Source organism: Dreissena polymorpha, chromosome 3, assembly GCF_020536995.1.
Source record: "Dreissena polymorpha isolate Duluth1 chromosome 3, UMN_Dpol_1.0, whole genome shotgun sequence".
Lineage (NCBI taxonomy): Eukaryota > Metazoa > Mollusca > Bivalvia > Myida > Dreissenidae > Dreissena > Dreissena polymorpha.
Window position 1 is genome coordinate 123295608 of NC_068357.1, and position 17591 is coordinate 123313198.

At 31.6% G+C, this 17591-nt stretch overlaps 1 long non-coding RNA gene across 1 annotated transcript; it reads left to right on the plus strand.

The window, feature by feature from the left end:
• The first annotated feature begins 356 nt into the window (after positions 1–356).
• On the plus strand, positions 357–16134 carry LOC127871294 (uncharacterized). Its single transcript, XR_008045278.1, has 3 exons — positions 357–474; positions 14978–15023; positions 15423–16134. It is a non-coding gene; the product is annotated as an uncharacterized LOC127871294 (long non-coding RNA).
• Positions 16135–17591: the final 1457 nt, after the last annotated feature.

The following is a 17591-nucleotide window of genomic DNA, read 5'->3' on the forward strand; positions in this document are numbered from 1 at the left end:
TTATTTAAAATTATTTTGGTATGTGTGATTTGTTTATGCAATAATAGCGAAAATACACATTTCTCGGACATGATCATCTGCCGGCGCTCTCAAAATCCGTTCCTGCCCTCGTGCCTGCGGGCGCTCTCAAAATCCGTTCCTGCCCTCGTGCTGCGCACTCGGGCAGGAACGGATTTTTTGAGCGCCCGCAGATGATCATGCCCTTGAAAACGTGTATTATCCCTATAGTAAAACTCTAGTTGCTCCAGCATTTATTAAGGATAGAAATGTAATATTTTAAAGTACATGTAATCTAAGTGATCATAAACGTTAACACAATTCCAATAGTTGTTACATCTTTTGCATTTTTTATTTCAGTTTTCGTGAATGTATAATTATGCATCATGATGGATTTCAACATAGCATACAACATCGTTTGTCCAACGAAAAGGAGTCTGTACTATGGGGATGCCCTTAATACAGCATTAAATCGAAGTACGTGAAAGCTTTTATTTTTGTCGTCGGATGATTTAAGTTCAACTTATATAAATAAATTAGTCTATTACAATGCATTTAGAAATAAAAACATTCAACCTGAAATAGAACATCACCATTTAACTAGATTTTAAATTAAAAATCCAACTGCTAAGATGAAATAGTTTATTATTTTTTATGTTTCGTCATATTAATACTGAAATAAATTTGCATAAAATTAATCTTTTTCTTAAACAAAGTTTTTTTTTAAAATCACATCTGATTATTCATTCTCAGACATCTAGTTTTATTATTATGTACTTTTATATACTTTTCTAGCATTAAGTTGCATTTTATACAGTGTGCAATGTTATGTTTGGTTTTATAAATTCATACTGACTTACTGAAGAAAAACAACATATGAAAACAAGCATTTGTGTTGTCATTTTAGTATATTAAGGGCTTGTAGCAGCAATGTGATCACAATTTTAGCTTCTGCTAATTTCTGACGCATTTATTTGGTTTTCTTCTGAAACAGTATTATGTTGAAGAATATGAACGCATTCTCTTTATGGAGTCAAATTATAATAGCTGGACATGACAATTAACGATATATATAAATGTAGATTTTATGATTTTATTAAACACCCAACAGAAAACAAACATCAACATATTCAACGCATATTGTAAATTGTCTTCATTCACTACTTACATGTTCTCCATAAATAATTTCATCATAGCATTGTAACTCTCATTTAAACAAAATACTGATTCTGTTATCGAACTACTCTTATGTGATATGCATAATAGTTACGCCTGAATATACATACATGTACATGGAAGGCAAGTAAATAAACTTGTAGGAATATATACATTTTACCGTAATAGTTTAATTATTATGATTGCATGTAATTTACACACTCACTCTGTCTATGTCTGTGTACATCCAGCATTAGTGGGATTTTTAAACAAAGTGTTTTGTGAAGTATACTAATGTACAACTTCCGCTGCTCCAGCAGCACAGCATTCCCATCAATAACTTTTAAAACATATTATGGGGTTGCATACTTTATGTTTACACATGTACACCCTGTAATCCATTCAGGACCATGTTTTTTGTTCAGCATGCCTATAGCGTTTCTCTCAACATGCTTTCATTATGTAAGAGTAAAAGTCTAGTTGCTTCAGCGTTTATTTAGGATAGACAACGGAGGAACATCCAGGAACCTGTGATCTACAAGACTGTGATAGTTTTAATCATCATTCATCGTCATCAAACTCTTCCAGTGATTTTAACTCACCGAAATTAACAAGTGATTTTAATTCTTTTGATGTTTTTAAACAAAAAGGGTTACATTTTGTCCATTTTAATTGTAGATCTCTTTTATCAAAAATGTCAGAAATTAGACTATTTGCCAGTTTATGTAAAGTACATGTGATTGCAATTACTGAGACTTGGTTGGACGATACCATCACAAGCAATGAAATTTGTATACCAGGTTTTAATGTCATCCGGAGAGACAGAAATCGTAATGGCGGAGGAGTGTGCTTATTTATAAATGAAAGTATTGCATTTTCGGAAAGAACTGATTTACACAGTGACACTATTGAGGCGGTTTGGGCTGAGATACATCTTGTAAAAACTAAACCTATTCTGATTTGTTCTTGCTACCGGCCTCCGAATCAAAAGGATTTTACGGAACATTTAGAAAACATTTTATCGAATTTACGATCTGATTTTAATGGTTTATTTTAGGTGATTTAAATATTTGTTTTAAAAACAAAATGTGTTCACTGTTTAAAAAATATGCACTTTTATTAGACATTTTTAACCTACAACAAATGATTGCTCATCCTACTAGAATAACTGAAACAACTTCATCAATTTTAGATCATATCTTGTGTAATCAAAGTAATAAAGTTTCACAATATGGTACTTTACCCATAAATCTTAGTGACCATTTCCCAGTATATTGTACAAGAACAACTAGCAAAGAAAAAATAAGTAAGCATTACACAGTTCTTGTTCGGTGTATGAAAAACTATACTGTGGAAGATTTTATTAACAAACTGAACACTTGTGATTGGAATTCTATGTTTACTGCTGACACCGTACAAGAATCTTGGTTATTTTTCAAAGACAAATTTTTGACAGTTTTGAATAGTGTAGCTCCAACCAAAGAAGTTCGTTTAAAGCAGAGAACAGAGCCATGGATGGATTCCGATATTTTAGAACTAATTAAAATTAGGGACTATTTTATGTACAAATTTAAAAAAACAAATTATAAGGAATTTTTTCAAAAGTTTTGTTCATATAGAAATAAAGTCCAAAGGTCTGTGAAGAAAGCAAAGGCAGAATATATTTGTGATCAATTAGAAGAAAACAAACACAATCCTAAAAGTCTGTGGTCTCACTTAAAATCGTTAGGTCATAGCAATAATAGTAAATCCTCACCCAATGTTGTTTTAAATGTAGAGGGCAACCTATGTTTTGAAGCTAAAACAATAGCCAATCATTTTAACTATTTTTTCACAACTGTTGCTTCAGTACTAGTTGATAAGCTTCCTACTGCTCCAAATCTATTTAATACAGCATCTAACATTTTTAAATCGTTTTACAAAGACAGAAATCCTGCTCACAATTCTTTTAAACTTCATACAGTTTCTGAAGATTTTGTTTACAAAGAGTTAAGCAAATTGAATTGTTCTAAAAGTACTGGGTTAGACGAAATCCCGGCCAGATTTTTGAAAGATTCTGCTCCTTATATCAAAACTCATATTACATTTTTGATAAATAGCTCTATTGTTAACAATGTAGTTCCCACTGATTTAAAAAGTGCTAAGGTAAAACCACTGTTTAAGAAAGACAATAGGTCCGAGGTTTCTAATTATAGACCGGTTAGTATTTTGTCCATTGTTTCAAAAATATTAGAGAGAGCTGTATACAACCAGTTGGAATCCTTTTTAGTGAAGAACGGTCTGTTGTATGAGTATCAGAGTGGATTCAGGGGGAATCACTCCACTGACTCCTGTCTTATTCACCTGTCTGATCATATACGTGGACAAACCTCTAATGGCTTGTTTACTGGTATGATTATGTTAGATCTACAGAAGGCATTCGACACTGTAGATCATGACATTCTGTGTCGGAAGCTTCGTGCGATGGGAGTGGAGTCTGTGGAGTGGTTTCGCTCGTACCTAGCTGATAGGACGCAGTCTGTACATGTTAATGCCGCTAAATCGGATTTCAAATCAGTAGTGTGTGGTGTTCCCCAAGGGAGTATACTGGGTCCTCTTTTGTTCTTGACCTACGTTAATGATATGAAAACAAGTATATCATCCAACTGTAAATTAATACTCTATGCTGATGACAGTGCTATTTTGTATTCACATAAAGATCCAAGTACCATCAGTCAAGTTTTAGGCAAAGAACTCGAGTCCTGTAGTAAATGGTTAATTGACAATAAGCTATCCCTCCATCTAGGCAAAACAGAATGTATTCTTTTTGGTTCGAAACGTAAACTCACCAAGGTGGACAATTTTCATATACAATGTAATGATCATGTTATAAAATCTCAGACGTATGTAAAATATCTTGGTTCTATTCTAGATGCTGATTTGTCCGGTACTTCTATTGTAAATAATATCGTCAAGAAGGTTAACTCTAGACTTAAATTTTTATATAGACAACGTGATTTTTTAAATAAAAGTCTTAGAAAAAGCTTATGTAATTCTTTAATACAATGTCATTTAGATTATGTATCCTCTTCGTGGTATTGTGGACTCACGAAACAGCTTAAGCACAAGTTACAAATAGTCCAAAATAAAATGGTTCGTTTTATTAACAATTCCCATTGTAGGACATCACTTGTTGTATCGCATTTTGAAGAACTTGGTTTATTGAACGTTGAACAAAGATGCAAGCAACTTCGGCTTAACCACATCCATAAGATTTTCTACAATAAATGTCCGAGCTATATGAAAGACAATTTTGTCAAATGTACAGATGTCCATCAGTATGGGAATAGATCCCGATTTAATTTTTATGTACCTCAAGTTGATGGCTTTACTAGTTCTTCATTTTACTACAATGGTATTACGGATTGGAATGCATTACCCGATAATATAAAGTCCATCGAATCGAAATTTACTTTTAAGAAACTTGTTAAGACACATCTATTAAATGATATGAAGGTAGACGAGAATTCCATGTATTTTTACTTTTAGATTTGTTTTATTTTTATGTAATTCATTATTTTTATGTTTTTATTCGTGTCAGTGTATTATCATGTCAACTTTTGAAAGATTCACTTAATTCGTAGAAGAAATCATGTGTAGGATCATGTCGATTACATATTAAGAACTGAAAAAACAATATATTTATAGTCACGTATAAGATCTGTTCGACTAAATCCAGGGACCCCGTTGGAAATAAGCTTTTTCATGTTTACATGTCTAAGCTTTACGGGTTATCCTGTGTATACATCATGTCGTAATCTTATTTGGATCTGTGATAAATGGCACCATTCATGTAATGCATGTTTCTGAATATGATAATAATGCAATCTATACGTTACTTATTGCCTTGATTGCATTGAATTGTAAATTGCTTGACATGTATGCACAAATAAAACAAACAAACAAACAAAAGACATGTTATGATTTAATGTACATGCAATTTTTGATAATATACGTTAACATAAATTCAAAAGTTGTGATATCTTTAATTATATTTATTACCGTTTTCTTGCATGTTTAATTATGTACCATGATGGTGTTCAGCATAGCATACAAGTATTTCTCCAACGAAAAGGAGCCTGAACTATGGGTATGGCCTTAAATCAGCATTAAGTGGAAGTACATGAAAGCTTTTATTTGTGTCGTCTTTCAAAACATTTTCGTGGGGTTTTATAACTTTTGTGCGGTCGTGTATACCCTGTAATCCCTTCAGGACCATGTTTTATGTTCAGCATGCATTTAACGTTTTTTAAATATGCCATCATTATATAAGAGTACAACTCTAGTTTCTCCAGCCTGTATAAAGGATACAAATGTTATATTTTAAAGTACATGTTATTTCTGATCATGTACGATAACACAAATCAACAGATTTGATAACTTTTATATATTGTATTACTGTTTTTGTGAATGTATATTTACGTACCATGCTGGGTTTAAGCATAACATACAAGTACAGTCCAACGTAAAGGAGGCCTTACTATGGGTTAGCCCTTTAATCAGCATTAAGTCGAAATACCCGAAAACTTTTTTGTTTGTCGACGGTATAATTTATGTTCATGTTATAAAAAGAAATAAATCTAAAACAATAATTTTGGCTTCAAAAACGTGTACACCTTACATTGCACATTTCCATATAAAAAGATGCAAAATTAAAAATCCAACTTCTGTTATTTTTATGTTCAGCATGCCTATATCGTTTTCGCAATATGCGTTAATTAAAAAGGGTAAAACTCTTATTGCTCCAGCGTTTATTTAGGAAAGAAATATAATGTTTTAAAGTACATGTAATTTCTGATTATGTATGTTAACAAAATCCAAAATGTTGTTATATCCTTTATTTATCTTTTAACTGTTTTCGTGAATGTATAATTATGTACCATGATGGATTTCAGCACAGCATACACGTATTTGTGCAAAACGGAGCCTGTACTATGGATATGCCCTTAACTCAGCATTAAGCAGAATAATATAAAAGCTTTCATTGTTAAAGATCTCAATAATTCAGGGTTGATTTATACATAAACATATATATATATATAACAACTATTTGTGGCAACAACACCGAATACAAAACATAAAGCATTTCAACATTTGAAGATATGTCAAATTAAAATCCGATTACAAAGCTGTGTGTTTATTTTAATGTTTCGTCTAATGCAAACTAAAATTAATTTGCAAGCATTATTTTTTCAACAAATGCTTTCTATTACAATCATATTTGTAATCACAGATGTCGGGAAGACAGCATCGCCAAGTATCTAGTTCATAATTAGATCTGATAAGTCATACTCAGACGGATAACTTTTTGTATATATTTTGCAGAGTTTTCAGAATTGAGTTGCAGTTTTACCTAGTGTACAATGTTAGGCTTGGTTTGTTCATACGGACTTGCTTGAGGAAAACAATATCCTTACACAATTTTTTTACCGACAATATTATAGAGTAAGCACGTGTTTCAGCAACGTGATCAAAGTTTTAGAGTCTGCAAATTGAATTGATGTATTTAATTTGGTTTCCCCTAAACCAGTATTTTGTCGAAGTATATGAACGCATGCGCCTATATTGTCAAAAATCAATTGATGTTACATTATCGATATATGATGAATGTACATTTTGATTTATGATGTTATGTTTAGTAACAGACAACACACATGCACACGTTTACGCATATTTCAAATGGACTTGAAACAATACTTATCTTTTTACTACTTTAATAATATCGCTTCAATGGATGCATTTCTTTTATCTATTTTTATTCATGTTAAGTATTGGGAGGGAATTTTAAATAAAGCGCTGATAAAAGTTTTGCTCCAATTTTGTCTCGTATTTTGTAATGTTTACATCGCAGCTTTCTGTTCAGGATTTTGGTCTATTACAGTGGAGAGCCAGCTCATTCGTGAGAGTTTTCTAAAGGTATCATGATCTTTTAAAAAACATAAGTATTTTTCAGTAAAGTGCAACCGCGCTTTTGTAATATGAAGTCCCCACACTGATCCGACATTTGTCTAGCCGTTCAAACGCGCGATTGCACTTTACTGAAAAAATACTTATTTGTTTAAAAAGATCATAAAACCTATAGAAAACTCTCACGAATGAGCGGGCTCTCCACTTTATCCCATTAAAAATGGTGAAATATTTAAAAAGAGATCCTTAAAAATAATAACTGGGTCGCGCTTTATTCTCCCAACACAGATCCGAAAGAGTCACGTGGTATAGGCACTGTGTTAATGCTATTTAAGCGTCATACTGATACAACACATATTAAGATTTATTTCGTTAATATCAATAAAGTCATTTAAACATTTACATTCATGATATTTATTCCTGTATTTAAGGATATACATTAAATGTTTATAATTAATTTTTGAAAATGTGGGTCAACAATATTCTAAATGTTTATGATTTGTTACCGTTAACGTAAAAGTATTTGCTCAACAAAAAGAAGCCTGTGCTGTGAGTATGGCCTTAAAACATAATTAAATCCTAGAATCTGAAAGCTTTCATTTTTGTCGTCCGAATAATGCAAGGTCAATTCGCATCAAGAAATCAAAAAATATAAGAACGATTGTGGGAAAAGGACCGAACAGAAGTAAAATAGCACTAAACAATTTAAACAGATGTAAATTTAAAATCAAACCGTAAAGTCGAAATAGTTTTCTTTGTTTCGTCTTATGCATGTTTAAATAACTTTACAACCAAACCTTTCTTATTTGTATTTTCTATTTGTACAAAATATTGGTTTTGATATCGCCTTATTCTTATGCAATAAGAATTGAATAACCGGCAAGGTTATACAAACGCATGTTGAAAAATATATACTGCCTTACTAGTTTAATAATTTCGCTTGTATGGACGCACTGCTTCTTTCTATGTTTATGCATTTAAAACATTTGGAAAAAAACTAAACAAAGCGCTTGCTGCAGTTTACTGCAGTTTTGTCGTGTAATTTTAATGTTTTGCATTTCAGCTTTCTGGTCAGGCAATTTATCACTTCCCTCACACGGACTAGTTACAATGAAGTAGGAATTGGTGTTCTGAAAATATTTCTAGGGAGGCATAATATTTGTTTACACGTTTATACCCCATAATACAGTCTGGACCAAATGTAAGGTCCAGTATGCGTTATAACAAATTTAAACTACCAATCTCTAGTTGCTCTAGCGTTTATTTATGATTGTCATGTTATGTTTTAAAGTACATGTAATTTCGTATCATATACGTTAGCAAAATTCTAAAAGTTGTGAATTTTGTTTAATATATGTATAACCATTTTCGTGAACGTTAAATAATGTACCATGATAGATTTCAGCATAGCATAACAGTATTTGTCGAACGAAACGGAGCCTGTACTATGGGTATGCCCTTAAATCAGCATTAAGTCGAAGTACCTGAAAGCTTTAATATTTGTCGTCGGATAATTTAAGTTTAATTTATATAAAAAAATTAGTCAATAAAAAATAATTCGGCAAATCATATGATCACACCTTCAATATCACATTACCATTTAAACAGATGCAAAATTTAAAATCCAATGGCTTAGTTGAACTAGTTCATAATGTTTAATGTTTCCATATATTAATATTGAAATAACTTTGCATAAAAATAAATCCTTTTCTTAAACAAATGCTTTCTCTTATAATCACATGTGAAACACCGATGTTGGGAAAATAGCATTGTCAACAATCTATGTCATAATTTGATCTGATTATTCATTCTTGGAGAGATAGCTTTATTTTTATGTATTTTTATATACATTTCCAGAATTAGGTTACCTTTTCAACATTGTGCAATGCTATGTTTGGTTAAATTCAGTCAAACCTGCAGGAAGAAAAAAGTATCAATACAAAGTGTTGTGTTGGAATTTTATTATATTAAGCGCTTGTCGCAGCAATTTGATCTACGTTTTAGCTGCTGCTTATTTCTATGATGCATTTAATTGGTTTTGTACTAAAACAGCATTATGTCAAAGAATATGAACGCATTCTCGTATTGGTGTCAAACTAAAATATATCGATATAACAATTAACGATATATAATAATGTAGATGTTATGATGTATGTTGTATAAAAAGAGAAAATCATCAACATATTCACGCATATTGTAAATTGACTTGAAACACTTCTAATGTGTTTTCGAAAAATATTAACCTCATAACAGTGTAACTCTCGTTTGTACGAGAATCTGATCCTGACATCGCCGTATTCTTATGTAATTTGCATACAGAGTATGCCTGAATAAACATATAAGGTATTGACATGACAACGCATGCTAGAATATATACATTTTACCATTATTGTTTATTGTTTGCTAGCGTATACTCTGTTATCCATTCAGGACCATGCTTTATGTTCAGCATGCCTTTAACGTTGTTATGTTTTACCGCACATGTAATTTCTGATCATGGACGTTAGCAAAATTCACCAGTTGTGATATCTTTCATACTATTATATATTACCGTTTTGTGAATGTATATGTATGTACCATGCCGGGCTTCAGCGTAGCATACAAGTACTTGTCCAACGAAAAGGAGGCTGTTCTATGGGTATGTCCTAAAAACAGCATTAAGTCGAAGTACCTGAAAGCTTGTTAATCGTCGGATAAAATTTATATAAAAATAAGTCCTCAGCAATGATTTAGGCAACAAAAAGTACATACTTTAAATAGTACATCACCATTTAAACACATGCAATAGTTAATCAATGTTTATGTTGAGGCATATGAATACTGAAATTACTTTGCATAACCATACATCCTTATCTTTAACAAATATTTTCTCATATAATAACATGTGTACACACAGATGTTGGGAAAGTAGAATTGCCAACAATCTAGTTTATAATATTATCTGATTCTTTTATACTTAGACGGATCGCTTTAATTTTATGTATTTTATATACATTTTCAGCATTAGGTTGCATTACTCACACTGTGCAAAGCTATGTTTGGTTTTATTCATTCGGACTTGCTGGAACAAAAAAAAAGTATCAATAAAAAATTGTGTTGGCATTTAGGGCTTGTTGCAGCAACGTGATCAAGGGTTTAGCTTCTGATAATTTCTTTTATTGATATATTTTTATCTGAAACAGTATAATGTCGAAGTATATACACGCATTATCTAAATATGTCAAACTAAATATCTTCATATAAAATATAACGATATATAAAGAATGTAGATTTTATTATGTATTTTTTTATAGAAACACAAACAAAAAATGGTTAACATATTGACCTATATTTAAAATAGACTTGACTCACTACTTCTGTGTTCTGGATAAATATTAACCTTATAGCTGAGCATTGTAACTCTCATTGCGCGAAATAATGATTTTGATATCGCCTTATTGGTAAGTAATGTGCATACAGTGTACGCTTGGATATGCATACATGTTAAGCAAATAAAAAACGTATGTAGGAAAATATATTCATTTTAGCATAATATTTTAATTATTTTGCTTGCATGGACAAACTGATTATTTCCATGCGTGTGTATTTCCAGCACTTGGGGATTTTAAACACAGACCTTTTTTAAAACACATGCCAGGGGTTGCATAACTTTTGTTTATACGTGTTTACCATGCAATCCATTCAGGGCCATGTTTTATGTTCAGCATGGCTATATCGTTTTCTAAATATGCGTTCATTATATCAGAGTAAAACTCTGGTGCTCCAGCGTTTATTTATGATAGAAATTAGTACATGTAATTTCTGATCATGTAAAGATTCCTAAAGATGTGATATGTTATATTTATTTTATTACCGTTTTCGTTAATGTATACTTATGTACCATGCTATTGTCAGCATAGCATACACGTAATTGTCCAACGAAATGGAGGCTGTACTATTGGTTAGCCCTAAAATCAGCGTTTTGTCGAAGTACCTTAAAAATAATTCAAAATACAAATCCAACTGTTTAGATGAAATATTTTATTAATATGTATGTTTTGTCATATACATACTGTAATAACTAAGCATAACAATAAATCCTATTCTTAAACAAATGCTTTCTAGTATAATCACATTTGTAAATACATATGTTGGAAAAGTAGCCTTGCAAACAATATAGTGCATAATTGTATCTGTTTCTTTATACTTAGCAGTATATTTATTAATGTATTTTATATATATTTTCATGTTTGGTTTATTCATTCGGACTTGCTGGAAGAAAAGAAGGTATAAATAAAAAGTTGTGTTATGTCTTTTTGTATAATAAAGGCTTGTTGCAGGAACGTGATCAAAGTTTGAGCTTCTGATAATTTATTTTATGCATTTATTTTGTTTTCTACTAAAACAGTATTATGTCGAAATATCAGTACGTATTCTCTTGATGGTGTCAGATTAAATATCTTCATATAAGATTTAACGGTATATAATACATGTAGATGTAATGATGATTTTTTTTAAATAAAAAACAAACAGAAGAAAACGTGGCATATTCACGCATATTGTAAATTGACTTGATTCACTGCTGATGTGTTTTCTATAAATATTAGCCTTATAGCATTGTAACTCTCATTTGTACGAAATACTGATTCTGATATCGCCTTATTCTTATGTAATATGCATACAATGTACGCCGGAATACACATATATTGCAGTCAAATAGAACCGTTGTAGGAATATATACATTTCACCATAATAATTTATTATTTCGCTTGCATTGACAAACGGATTCTTTCGATGTGTGTGTATTTCCATCATCAGGTTGATTTTTAAACAAAGCGCTTTTTACAACATATTCTGGGCTTCATAATTTACGTTAACACGTGTATACCCTGTAATCCATTCATGTTTTATGTTCAGTATGCCTATATCGTTTTCTAAATATGCGTTTATTATATAAGAGAGAGAAAAACTCTTGCTCCAGCGTTTATTTAGGATAGAAATGTTGTCGTTTTAAGTACATTATTAGATCTGCTTATTCATTCATAGAAATATATTTTTATTATGTATTTGTATATACATTTCCAGCAATAGGTTGCATTTCCACAGTGTGCCATTGCTGGAAGAAAAAACAACAACAAATGAATACAACGTTTTGTGCTTTCATTTATTTGTATTAAGGGCTTTTTGCAGCAATATTTTAGCTTCTGATTATTTGCCGTTAGAATGTATGTTGCTTTCTACGCAAACAGTTTTATGTCGAAGTATATGAACGCATTCTCTTTATGGTGTCAGATTAAATATCTTCATATAAAATGTAACGACATATAATAAATTTAAATTGTATGATGTTTTTTTTAAATAAAAAAACAGAACAACGTAAACATATTCACGCATATTGTCAATTGACTTGATTCACTACTTATATCTCGATAAATAGTAACCTCTTAGCATTGTTACTCTCATTTGTACGAAATATATCACCCTGTTATTATGTAATATGCATACAATGTACGCCTTAACACGTATATGGTAGTCAAATAAAAATACATGTAGGAATATATATATTTTACTATAATAGCTTATTATTTCGCGGGCATGAACAAACGGATTCTTTGTATGTGTGAGTATTTCCAGCATTAGGGGGAATTTTAAGCAAAGCACTTTTTCGAACATATTCTGCGGTTGCATAATTTGTCTACTCGTTTATACCATGTAATCCATTCAGGACCATGTTTTATGATCAGCATGCATATACCGTTTTCTAAATATGCATTCATTATATAAGAGTAAAACTCTAGTTGCCCCAGCATTTATTTATGATAGAAATGTCATGTTTTAAAGTGCATGTAATCTATGTGATCATGAACGTTAACACAATTCCATAAGTTTTGATATCTTTAAGGGGGCCTTTTCACAGATTTTGGCATGTTTTGAAGTTTGTCATTAAATGCTTTATATTGATAAATGTAAACATTAAATTTTAAAAGCTCCAGTAAAAAATCAAAAATTAAATTTAAAAAAGGAAACAAAAGTAGCCCGCAGCAGGGCTCGAACCAGTGACCCCTGGAATCCTTAAGTAAAAATGCATTAGCCAACTGAGCTATCCTGCCAATCATACATAATATGCGTATTTTATACCTTATATAAGCAATCTTCGTAGTTTTACAAATTTAAACGACAACAAGAGACCTCTCCAAATTATTCAATCGTTTCGCGTTGCAACGCTTTATAATTTTAAGGTTTTTAAATCGTCAAAAGATGCATATTATGGCTATATTGGACCGTGGCAAATGTTCAGTAATACTGTTTCCTCACAAATATCATAACTTAACCGAACATTTGCGAACCTGAAACAACTTTTTTCAATTTTGTCAATTTACCAAACCGTGAAAAGATCCCTTTAATATATTTAATTTCAGTGTTCGTGAATTTATAATTAAGAACCATGATGGATTTCAGCAAAGCATACAATTATTTGTCCAACGAAAAAGCGTCTGTACTATGGGTATGCCATTAACACAACATTAAGTCGAAGTTCGTAGAAGCTTTTATTTTTGTCGTCGGATGATTTAAGTTCAATTTATATAAATAAATAAGTCTATAACAATGCATTTAGAAACAAAAACATTCAACCTGGAATAGAACATCATCATTAAACTAGATGTTAGATTAAAAATCCAACTGCTTAGATGAAATAGTTTATTAATTTTTATGTTTCGTCATATTATTACTGAAATAACTATGCCTACAAATTTATTTATTTTCTAAACATTTTTTATCTCTATTATCACAGGCGTATCACAGGTGTAAACACAGATGTCAAGAAAATAGCATTGTAAACAATCTAGTTCATAATTACATCTGATTATTCATTCTTAGACAGTTTTATTAATAAGTACTTTTATATACTTTCCCACATTTTTATCACAGTGTGAAATTCTATGTTTGGTTTTATAAATTCATACTGACTGGAAGAAAAACAACATATAAATACAAAGTGTTGCGTTGTCATTTTATTACATTAAGGGCTTGTAGAAACAATGTTATCACAATTTTAGCTTCTGCTAATTTCTATAACGCATTTATTAGGTTTTCTACTTAAACAGTATTATGTCGAAGAATATTTACGCATTCTCTTTATGATGTCAAATTATAGCTGGATATGACATTGAATGATATTTATAAATGTAGAATGTATGATTTTATTGAAAAAAAAAACAACAGAAAACAAACGTTAACATATTCACGCATATTTTAAATTGTCTTCATTCACTTCTTACATGATCTCGATAAATAATTTCCTTATAGCATTGTAACTCTCATTTGAACGGAAAACTTATTCTGATATAGCCCTACTATTATGTAATATGCATAACGGGTACGCCTGAATATACATTCATGTACATGGTAGGCAAATAAAACACCTGTAGGAGTATATAAATTTTAACATAATAGTTTAACTATTATGCTTGCATGTATGTACGCACTGACTTTGTCTATGCCTGTGTTTATCCAGCATTAGTGGTAATTTTAAACAAAGTGTTTTGTGAAGTATACTAATGTAAAACTTCCGCTGCTCCAGCAGCACAGCATTCCCATCAATAACTATTTAAACTTATTCTGGGGCTGCATACTTTATGTTTACACGTGTACACCCTGTAATCCATTCAGGACCATGTTTTTTGTTCTGCATGCCTATAGCATTTTCTAAATATGCGTTCATTATATAAGAATACAACTCTAGCTGCTCCAACGTTTATTTAGGATAGACATGTTATGATTTAATGAACATGTAACTTCTATTAATGTACGTTAACAAAATTCTTAAAGTTTTGATATCTTTAATTATATTTATTACCGTTTTCGTGCATGTTTAATTATGTACCATGGTGGTTTTCAGCACAGCATACAAGTATTTGTCCGACGAAAAGGAGCCTGCACTATGGGTATGCACTTAAATCAGCATTAAGTCGAAGTACCTGAAAGCTTTTATTTTTGTCGTCGGATGATTTAAGTTGAATATATATATATATATTAATTAGTCTATTACAATGAATATGGCAACGAATATGTACAAACCTTCAATATCACATCACCATTTAAACAGATGCACAATTTTAAAATCCAACTGCTTCGTTGAAGTAGTTTATTATTTTTTATATTTCGTCATATTAATAATGAAATAACTTTTCATACAAATTAATATTTTCCTTAACCAAGTGCTTTCTCTTATAATCACATGTGTAAACACACATGTTGAGAAAGTAGTATTGTCAACAATCTAGTTCATAATTAGATCTGAGTATTCATTCTTTGACTGATTACTTTATTTTTATGTATTGTAGATACATTGCCAGAATTAGGTTGCATTTTCCAAAGTGTGCAATGTTTTGTTCAATACATTCGGACTTGCAGGAGGAAAAAAAGTATCAATACAAATTGTTGTGGTGTTATTGAGCTTTACTAAGCGCTTGTTGCAGCAATGTGATCAACGATTTAGCTGCTGCTTATTTCTATGATGCATTTATTTGGTTTTCTAAAAAAACAGTATTATGTCGAAGAATATGAACGCATTCTCGTTATGGTGTCAAATTAACATATCCTGATAAAACATTTAACGATATATAATACATGTAGATGTTATGATGTATTTTGTATAAAAACAGAAAAAAACATCAACATATTCATGCATATTGTAAATTTAGTTGATTCACTACTTATTTGTTCTTGATAGATATTAACCTCATAACATTGTAACTCTCATTTGTACGAAAAACTGATTCTGATATCGCCGTATTCTTATATAATATGCATACAGTGTATACCTGAATATACATACATGGTATTGAAACAAAAACGCATGTAGGGATATATACAAATTCCATAAAAATTAAATTATTTCGCGTGCATGTACAAACTGATTATTTCTATGTGTGTTCATTTTTGCATTTCAAGCATTAGGGGGAATTGAAAACAAAGCGCTATTTAAAACATATTCTAGGGGTTGCATAATACGTTGATTATAGGGTAAAACTCTAGTTGCTCCAGCGTTTATTTAGGATAGAAATATAATGTTTTAAAGTATATGCAATTTCTGATCATGTACGTTTTTCAAAATTCTAAATGCTGTTATATACTTTATATATTTTATTGCCGTTTTTGTGAATGTATAATTATATACCAAATGCGATTTCAGCATAAACATACAAGTATTTGTCCAACGAAAACGAGCCTGTACCATAGGTATGCCCTTAAATCAGCATTAAGCAGAACAAGGGCTGTTTGTAAAACATGCATGCCCCCCCATATGGGCTGTCCGTTGTAGTGGCAGCCATTGCGTGAATACGGTTTTTGTCACTGTGACCTTGACCTTTGACCTAGTGACCTGAAAATCAATAGGGGTCATCTGCGGGTCACGATCAATGTACCTATGAAGTGTCATGATCCTAGGCAAAAGCGTTCTTGAGTTATCATCCGAAAATCATTTTACTATTTCGGGTCACCGTGACCTTGACCTTTGACCTTGTGACCTCAAAATCAATAGGGGTCATCTGCAAGTCATGATCAATCTACCTATGAAGTTTCATGATCCTAGGTGTATGCGTTCTTGAGTTATCATCCGAAAACCATTTTACTATTTCGGGTCACCGTGACCTTGACCTTTGACCTAGTGACCTCAAAATCAATAGGGGTCATCTGCGAGTCATGATCAATCTACCCATGAAGTTTCATGATTCTAGGCGTATGCGTTCTTGAGTTATCATCCGGAAACCATTTTACTATTTCGGGTCACCGTGACCTTGACCTTTGACCTAGTGGACCTCAAAATCAATAGGGGTCATCTGCAAGTCATGATCAATCTACCCATGAAGTTTCATGATTCTAGGCGTATGCGTTCTTGAGTTATCATTCAAAAACCATTTTACTATTTCTGGTCACCGTGACCTTGACCTTTGACCTAGTGACCTCAAAATCAATAGGGGTCATCTGCGAGTCATGATCAATGTACCTATGAAGTTTCATGATCCTAGGCCCAAGCGTTCTTGAGTTATCGTCTGACAACCACCTGGGGACGACCGACACCGACAGACCGACAGACCGACCGACCACCGACCGACCGACAGACCGACAGACCGACATGAGCAAAGCAATATACCCCCTTCTTCGAAGGGGGCATAAAAATATGAAAGCTTCATTGTTTGACGTCCCAATAATGCGGGGGTCAATTTATACATAACATAAATATATTACAACGTTTTTTTGGCAACACATCGAACACTAAATAAATATTATTTCAATACTTGAAGATATGTACAATTAAAATTCCGATAACAAGATGTTTTTATTTTAATTTTAATGTTTCGTCTAATGCAAACTTAAATAAATTTGCAAGCATGAACTTTGTATATAACTCTAATATTTAAGCAAATTACGAAACAGATAACTCTTAATATCATTTTAGCGCCATACTGATACAACACATATTAAGATTTATTTCGTTACTATCAATAAAG